The sequence below is a fragment of the Electrophorus electricus genome, chromosome 4, assembly GCF_013358815.1.
Source record: "Electrophorus electricus isolate fEleEle1 chromosome 4, fEleEle1.pri, whole genome shotgun sequence".
Taxonomy (NCBI): domain Eukaryota; kingdom Metazoa; phylum Chordata; class Actinopteri; order Gymnotiformes; family Gymnotidae; genus Electrophorus; species Electrophorus electricus.
Window position 1 is genome coordinate 19,272,680 of NC_049538.1, and position 7,500 is coordinate 19,280,179.

Here is a 7,500-nt window from a genome sequence, read left to right on the forward strand (position 1 = left end):
AAATGAGCGTGTATTTAATTTTTCCTGAGCTGTTTGCTTTCATTGTGTTTCCTACATAGAGTTCAAATATTGGCACATGTGGTGGATTTTAGTCCTTGCTCCCTATATGTAGAACAGCTAACAAAGATCATGAAGTGAAACCTGGAGAAAACAGCTCAGTAATTAAGGCCTAAAATAGCTGAAAGATAGTCCACAACTGCACCCACATATGTTTACTGAAACTGGGTGATGAATGACAGAACATTTAGCTTTCTTTGGTGATTTTTGTTCATATTTGGTGAGTGAGCAGTATTCCAGAAAGACACAACAAAAAGGCAATAGGACATACATTCACTCCAGCTAATGTCCAGGTGCAAGAGAGTGATTTGGAATGAAGCCACTGAGAAACCACAGAAGTGATTAAAGATAAAATGTTCATATCACTCGAAAATGTGATATGAGCTTCACAGGGTGTAAAATACTCAACTAGAGTAGGGAACAGAAGTAGAGGGTCAATATTAGAATCAGTGCCCCCCCACGTACACTCTCTCTCTCTCTCTCTCTCTCTCTCTCTCTCTCCGTCTCCCTCTCTCTCTCACTCTCTCTCTCTCTCTCTCTCTCTCTCTCTCTCCGTCTCCCTCTCTCTCTCACTCTCTCTCTCTCTCTCTCTCTCTCTCTCTCTCAGTCTCCCTCTCTCTCTCTCTCTCCCTCTCTCTCTCTCTCTCTCTCTCTCTCTCTGTCTCCCTCTCTCTCTCTCTCTCTCTCTCCGTCTCTCTCTCTCTCTCTCTCTCTCTCTCTCTCTCTCTCTCTCTCTCTCTCTCTCTCTCTCTCTCTCTCTCTCTCTCCGTCTCCCTCTCTCTCTCTCACTCGCTCAGATTAGAGCCAGGTCATCCAGTGAGAGACTGAGAAGGTAAATGACCAGTGTACCAGGGCACATACAAGTCCATTGCCCTTGTGATACTGCCTCTCCCTGGGGTGTGCTAAACATAACTGGCCAACCAAATCAAGCCATATGACTGAAGTGACTGAAGCCTATAGGTTACATGACTTGCTCCGCCCTTCTCTTCTGAACCAGTGTGTGGTTCGTTCAATTAATGTTGTTCCGAGCACTGAGCAGCATGACTAATCGATTGTAAAACCACCAGATTTCAGCAGAGACCTGTATCCTTTGTGTGTGACACAACAACACAGCACCCAACACCATGTCTGTTTCTGTCCACCCACTAGCCACCAGGCTGTGATCATTATGTAAAAAATTTCAAACTCCTTTTCCAAAACTTTTTGATTAAATTCGACAGTATCTTACCGCAGTGCAGCTCAGCACAGCCTGAAGCCTGAAGGGGGAGGAGAGAGCTGATCTCCCAGCAGTACACCCACAGCTGGGGGACGGGAGATGGCAGACCCCTGTGGAGAGGACCTGGGAGGTGCTTGGTACAACAGGCTGGGGGGTCCACAGGGGAGCCGTGTTATTCTGTCGCCCCCTTTGTTCTTAATTGCTGTGCGAACCCCCCAGATTGAACCACAAACAGCTCAATCGGGTGTGATTACAGCATCAGACTGATGCAATGGCATTAGGAGCCCAGGGGGAAGCTGGCTTCTATTGTCAGAGAGAGAGGGTTGCCATGTCTGCTACCCTAAAGGTGGTACGGGCGAGAAAGAGGGGGAGGACAGCTGGCATATGTGTGTTAGAGAGAGAGACAGAGAGAGAGAGAAAGAGAAAGAGAGAGAGAGATGAATGCCCAGACCTCTTCATTCCAATTGTCCTATATTGAATGAATTGCAGCATACTTCACAAATGACCGATCTAGACTACAGCCATAGAGTCCAGCCTAAAGTCTATGGGTGATTCCAGTCAAATAATTCATCAGTCACGCAGCATGCTGATCAATCAATATTTCAATGAAACACTGAAGAAGTCAGTGACCCACTATGGCTGATCAACCTGATCAATCCACCAACCCCCAGACAATTAGCCATTTGCCATGCCAAATTGCTCCCAGAAGGGAATGACGTTGAAATCACTGAGGTTTAAAAATAACTGTGTGGGTGTATAGGTTTGTGCGTGCATCTGTGTGTCCACCACACATTTCAATTGCATAGCACCCAGCTATGCTGGAGCACGAAGTCAATCTAAGACCCCACCCCGTAGAATGCATTAAGGAGGAAGAGGTCAGGTAAACAGGGGTCGCAATCAGACAAGCAGGGTAGCTCCTGCTGTATCTATACCTTCTGATTCCTTTTCCACACAGGATATATTACATCTTCCTCCCATACCAGGGCCAGAGAATGTGTGAGTGTGTGTGTGTGTGTGTGTGTGTGTGTGTGTGTGTGTGTGTGTGTGTGTGTGTGTGTGTGTGTGTGAATGTGAATGTGTGGGAATATGTGTGTGTGCCATCAAATTACAACTGCAGAGGAAACATGCCCTGCATCTCCCCGAATGAGACCCTGCTATTTGCAGCTGCTCCGGAAGGGCATTGCTGAACAAAAAAAAAAAAGAAAGAAAAAACCCACATCATGCATTGGGTTAAGCTAAACAACCAACTACAGTCTCAGCCTTACAGCACAACAATGGCATCATTAGATAAAAGGCTGTTCTCTTTTCAGGAGCGACCCCTGGGTTAATGAACATAACTGCATCTCTTAATGCCTCATTAGGTCTTTACATCTTCCCGCAGTACTAATTCTACTGACGGCAGCGCTCAGCACAGGGCTCCTCCCCGAGCAAGCGATCTGCAGTGGCTCCGGAACGGCCCCCATTGAAACCTTCAGCAGAACTGTATGGAGCCTGTGGAACAATCCTCCACGACCAGGACTCCAGGACTCCGGTGGGAGGCAGTTAGAGACCTAAAACCTAACTAAACATGAACTCTGTTTTGGTGGTCCCTAATCAACAGAAACATGTTTGCATGAGGGTGAAAGTGATATAAGTGTGCAGGGACTATAGACCAGGAAAAACACCAGTGATAAGCATCCTCAGCACAGGGGAGCCCATGCAGGGCACTTTCTTGTGTTTACTTATTTCAATACATCTGAGCCAGCTCAGGAATGGTTTGATATTTGGCATGTGTGTTGAATTAGGTGTGTTAGCAAAGGGAAGAATGCAGTGGCCAGAATCCCCTGGAGTGAAATACAGCAGAAAAAAAAACATTTATATTAAACTGTGTGTGTGTGTGTGTGTGTGTGTGTGTGTGTGTGTGTGTGTGTGTGTGTGTGTGTGTGTGTGTCTGTTTGAGGTATTAACCAAGTACCCAAGTACGTTACACCAAAAGGTAGAAATCACACACTCAGCAAACCACAATTTCCATTGTGTCAACATACAACACGATCTGTTTGGGTTCAATAGTGCTTAATTACAGTTTCCCTTTCTGCACTCCTCTCCCCGCCTGACTCTGCTTAACTCTGCACTGAATAGAATGACTACAATGACTAATGCAACTAAATGGAGAGGTTTTTTTTAAATTGTCTAGCTGCTTAGAGCAAGCGTCTGGAGTTACCAGGAACAAAACAATGAACATCTCAGTTTACCAGCTTTATTTCACAGCACCAGCAACAGCAACAAACAAAAACATCTTAGTTCCAACTTGGTAAAAAAAAAAATGGTTTTTTTTAAAGTTTATATTTTTGTGCCACAGTTTAACACCCTCAACACCCTCTCTCTCTCGCTCTCTCTCTCCCTCTACCATCACTACCTCCCACAAACTCTCCTTCACTTCTCTCCCCAAATGCAATTTGACCATCTCCCGGTCGCTAAATTAGATCAGCACCCAATAGCCATTAGCTCCTTCATTTAAAGAGATCTATGCAGTCATAAGGGCTGTTTAGAGTTAATTATGCTGCCAGTATGCGTGTAGCCAATGGCCACAGGCCACTCAGATGGGGAGATTATTGAGTTTTATCGCACCTCTAATGGAGCATCCTCCCCACCTCCCAACGCCTCTGCCCCCCATTTAGACCATAGGCAGAGCTGTAAACACCATTTTCAAAGAATCAGCGCCGTAACATGAAGCCCTGCCCTCACGACGACGAAGAGATGGGGCAAAGGACGTAGCTTTGGTCCATGAGGATTAAAGAGATCCAAAAGGCAGCACCACCCTCGGACAGTTGATGAACAATTCATGGTGTTATGCGAGGGATCATAGTGCCTCTTGTTTGTGCATGTATGAGGACCAGGTAACAAAGATATGAGAATGACTTCTGTTTACATGACTTTGAGAAGGACCCTGAGGAAAGGTCACTATCATAACAGCTGAGCTGATAAAAGCACTTTACTGATTACCACTTTAAGATCAGATCACTTAAGACTGATCCTCAAGAGTACATTTAAAACTGCATCTGACCATAAAACAAGACATATTTACAATATAGGACCTTTTGGGTTCCTATGGGAATCAAATGAATCCAAAGGAATGAGGATGAGGCTCACTATTGGCAGAGAAACGTCCACAATCCATGGGAAATGTTTCAGCTAAAATATGCCAGTCAGTCAAACATGACAGGTTCAGAGAAAGACCGCACACACGCACACACCCAAACACATGTGCACCCACACGCTCACACACACACACACACACACACACACACACACACACACACACACATACACACAGAGCAAGCTTAGCATCAAAATGTTCCTGTTTTCCTATCATTATCAGGACATGCTAAATGTGTAAATGTGCTAAATACATTCTCACACATGCAAACACTCACATGTGCCACTGAAGTAAATGCGCCAGCAATTGAGAGGAGCAGAGTAGTGAGGCACAGAGAATGTGCTCAGATTGCTGCTCTGCCCACAGTCCACTACTCCCCAGCAGCTGGCCAAAATGGACACTGAATAATTTAGAGTGGCAGATTAATCGCGACACACACATATAGCCACACATGGACTTGCAAACACACACACACACACACACACACACACACACAGTTTCATTTCTTTTTTATTTTTTACCCCGCCCTGCATTTCCACTCCTGAGTCTTCAAAGAGTGAACCATGAGTGTGTGTGTGTACGTATCCATGCTTGACGCAGTTCTACCACCTTCTCATGTCTGCTACATGCATAGATACACATACACAGACACTTAAACACACTTTCACGCATACACGCATAAACCCGCACATACACACTCGGCTCTTGTTCTTCTGTTCCACAGCCTCTGAGTTGGAACGGGAGCGAGGATTCTATTTAAAAGCCTCATCTACTCCCACAGTTACTCAGAGGCCGGCAGCGAAAGCCATGCAAGTTGGGCTGTGTGGGGGTGGAGGGGGACACTCAGTCCAAACGCGACTGCCTCCACTGCTCTGACACCGCCAGATCATCATACCTTCAAGCTAAAATTACATAACACAAATCTGCAGTTAAAATGTGTCTCTTTCTTAAAACAAGGACAAATAAAGGAATCGGTTGCATGCTATTAACAACAGCATTGAATGCTTTGAAAGTGAAATAAAAGCTAAAGCAAAAAAAAAAAAAAAAAAAAGACTTCATTTTGAAATATGATTGGAATGCTCACGTTTTTTAAGCGCAATCTTGGGATTCAAGTAAGAATCTCAGTGAGTCACTCAAAATCGGTATGTCTCGGTATGTCTCTCTCAGCCAGGGCCATTAAAGAAAACTTCCTGCTGCGAGCGAACAGACACCAGCAGTGTTGGTCGTCACACGAGGGAACGGCGGCTCCCGCCGCCCCCACTGAATATTTAACGTTCACCGCCCCCGCTGGTTTCCAGCACCCACTCTCTCAGGCTGTCAGGCTGGCCCCTAGTCAGCACTAAATGTCACCACTTCAAGGATTCGGTCCGCGCCACGATTTGTCATGCGGTTCCCACCGCGCAGGAGCAACTGGCAACAGGGACACATCTGAGTTCAAGCCGAGAAGAGACAGCGTGCAGCACGAATCCTCGAGAGCCGAGAAGATGCCCCGGACCGCCAGGCAGCCAGATACCTGACAAAGGGGTGACGTCAGGTGTGCTGCGTGAAAATGGACCACAGAATGACAAAGAATAGAACACGGTTCTGTCAGCTCTTGAGTGACAGTTCCAAGTTTATTAATATCAAAAGATTCAAATCGAGATGAGAGGTACCGAAAAGAACATAAATTAATGAATAAAAGTAATATTATTATTATTGCTGTTGTTGTAATGAGAAGAAGAAGGATAGCTAACCAAACCATCTCTCTTAGAAAATCCTGATCTTAAAAGATCTGAGGATTACTTTAAACTAATCCGTTTTCTTCCGAGCCTCAAACTTCCTTCAGAGCTCCGCCCACCCGTGGCCCACTCCTCACCTCCTGGGCCTCTTCATTTTCTCCATTCCCATTCATCTCCCTCTGCACAGGGGGGAAATGGATGAATGTAGCTCAATATAGCCTCATAGCCCCATAGCCTCATAGCCTCTGTGAGTAATGAATCATTTTCACCGATGCTACATGTGGGCTTGTGAGTTGCAGTTCATTCGAAAACTACTGCAAGGGAGATGACGAGAACTCTCTATACATCATCTTTCTTACATAAATGCAGAGCAGACAGTGGAAATCAAATCAAAGGGCTTGGTAATAAAATGTCAAAAAACAGTAAAGTTAGGCATGAGAATGGTGATATTAAGACACACACACACACACACACGCACACACACATAATATATAAGCCAAAGAATGACAATATGCAAGTTATTGTGAGAGAATGTGTGAGAAAAGAGCGTATAAAGCATCCTCCCATAGACGGGCTGATGGAGCACATTCTACAGCGCCTCCTACATGAAGGCGCACAGGCCAGCCGCATACAGGTCAACAATGGGCCTCTCTGTATGTACACCAGGCAGAGTTCCAGTGAGAGGACTCAGGGGGCTGACACTAGGTGTCAGAGGAATGCAGCATTCACTGCTTCACATTACCCGTGTATTGTGAGAATACAATAATGCAATACAGCCTGTGTAAATTATTATAGCTGAAATTTGCGTTTCAGTGAGTCTGGAGGCGTTTTGTTTTTGACTGGTTTCACAGAATGTACTTTAAATGTTTTAGTCCCAGAGTTCAGTCGTAAGATGGTTGGTGTCCTTCAACTTTCCTCATCTTCATCTACACCACACACTCACATATTAGCCTCAGGGCTCTGGGATAAGATTGGCAGGCTCTGATAGGCTCTGATAGGAGCTCCTGTTTCTTCAATCCCTCATGTTCTTATGGCATTCGCCGTTACAACAGGGCGCTCTTCTGAAAATGGCCCCCTTCCCCCAACTTTACCACAAGGGATTTAACTGCGACAAGTGTTACCACACCCAATCCCCATCCCCTCAGGTCCAACAATAGGATGTTAACCATACCCCACCCTAGCAGGTTAGCGGTGACACCTCCTTCAACAAGCAGAAAGGAGCATCGGGCAGTGTGGCGTGAGCATGAAAGGAGCGTGAGAAGGAGAGCAGAGCAGCTGTCGCTGCACCTCCCTTCACCCTCCTCCCCGCGAGAGAGCCGGGCCGACCGGCGGGACGATTAGAGCGATCCTAATCAGCCGCCGCAGGAGGTTAT

At 45.9% G+C, this 7,500-nt stretch overlaps 1 protein-coding gene across 7 annotated transcripts in view; it reads right to left on the reverse strand.

The window, feature by feature from the left end:
* large2 (LARGE xylosyl- and glucuronyltransferase 2) overlaps window positions 1-7,500 on the reverse strand; it is a 39,925-nt gene that overhangs the window by 28,301 nt on the left and 4,124 nt on the right. For 3 of the 7 annotated variants that reach the window (XM_027012727.2, XM_027012725.2, XM_027012726.2), the window contains exon 1: window positions 1,286-1,336. The exons of the other annotated variants lie outside the window; for them this stretch is intronic. The gene's annotated coding sequence lies outside the window, so the exon portion shown is untranslated. Of the gene's footprint in view, window positions 1-1,285; window positions 1,337-7,500 lie in introns of those variants that run through there. 7 annotated transcript variants of the gene reach the window in all.